Source organism: Staurois parvus, unplaced genomic scaffold, assembly GCF_062004578.1.
Source record: "Staurois parvus isolate SC_StPar_1 unplaced genomic scaffold, SC_StPar_1.0 ptg000287l, whole genome shotgun sequence".
NCBI classification, from domain to species: Eukaryota; Metazoa; Chordata; class Amphibia; order Anura; family Ranidae; genus Staurois; species Staurois parvus.
In genome coordinates this window covers 27445150-27446737 of record NW_028318083.1, presented here as the reverse complement: position 1 = coordinate 27446737, position 1588 = coordinate 27445150, and the positions used below count along the sequence as shown (strand labels likewise).

At 42.7% G+C, this 1588-nt stretch overlaps 1 pseudogene; it reads right to left on the bottom strand.

The window, feature by feature from the left end:
• Positions 1-597: 597 nt before the first annotated feature.
• LOC149458468 (cystatin-A pseudogene) lies at positions 598-901 on the bottom strand (annotated as a pseudogene).
• Between the last annotated feature and the right edge of the window lie 687 nt (positions 902-1588).

The window sequence follows — 1588 nt, the reverse complement described above, 5'->3', positions numbered from 1 at the left end:
AAAGACCAAAATAGTGCTATGGATCCCTATGGTTTGCAGTTACACCAACTAATAACGATATTATATGGTAGAGGATGCCTAAAATGTTACTTCTAAATGCAGACTTCTGAGAAAAGATGTTACCAGATTACACAAGCAGGAAATAAACCTTTTGTGGGCATTTTGTATAGTAATGGTGCCGAAATGCCTCCAGGCTACCAAATAACATTTTAATTTATGACAGTTTAAGGGCCTTTATATACAGGGGGGGCATCTCCTGTTAAAATGGAGCAGAACAGAATGGATATAATTTTTGTGACATCCGTGTCTGTTCAGTTCTTTCCTCTATCCTTTAATGGAGGGAAAAAGGAAGTTTAATAGTCCCATATTAGGTCTACAGGCTGGCAGATGTAAATGGATGTGTGTCCGTTTACATCTCTTTACCCCCTGATCCATCACGTTTAGATCTGAAAAAAACAGAAAAGGCCTCAAACATTTTTTTTTTTTTTGATCTAGACAGACTCGGAGGTAATCAAATGTAAATGCATGTCCATAGCATTTTTTATTTTACAAAGAAAAAGTAGTAAATCTAACAGTAGAGAGCAGCAATCAGATTGGTCAGTCGTTGAGTTCAAAGTGGACAATGTTGTCTTGTCCGCTCTTGCCCATCTGGAAGGCGGTGAAGCTCATTTCCTCCTGGTAACACGGTAGCTTCTTATAGACCTGCAGATGTATATACTGATCATCTCCAACACGAGTCTTAATGAAGTAATTCGCTCCCGTAACAAGCGGAGTTCCATTCCATGGCTTCAAAAGTGCCAAAATTCATCCCAGATCTCTGCTCCACCTCCATGTTAAACTGATCACAGATTTGCTGAACCTCCGGGGTGGCTAATTTCACACCCCCTAGACCCCCACACATCATCCGAGCTGCTCTCCCTTCACTCAGTCAGGGTGTAGAGGGGCAGACTGTATGTCCATTTAAATCTGTCTGCCCACAGACTAACATTAAGCTACCATTTAGATCCACCAAAAAAACTGACAAGGGGATCTTATTATAACAGCATTAGCAGTGTTAAAGGGACTTTAGAAATTACACAGTATATAAAATATATATACATATTTGCTTAATGTTTATAAAATTTTGTAAAATGATGCAGCGCTACTCCCATAGGAGCACCATTGAAGTTAACTAGTTTTTCCCCAATAGTGTAGAGGCTGCCCATTCACCTAAGCACAAGTCCAGCTCCAATAAATAGGCTAGAGTGGGGTTGGCAACCCATTGATCAACAGCTGGACTGCAGGCTGGTGAAAGGTAGACTGCACACAGGTCCCTCTCCGCCCCTTTCCCCCAGCCTCCTCCTCCGCTCCCGACATTCTCAGTGCTCAGCGGAGAGTGGAAGGAGTCGCTGGCCAAATGAACTTTTCATATTAACCCGCAGGTGATTTGTTGCCAAGTCATTCCTAGCAACCAATTACCAGCTTGTTAATATGAAAAGTGCAGGAGGAAAATCCAGGGCATTGTAAACACCTCCCCTGCTGTCCCTCCCATCCTTGTTCCTCCTTTTTTCTGCTGCCTGTCCCTTCCCCCAAGTGCTCCCCTTTCAAC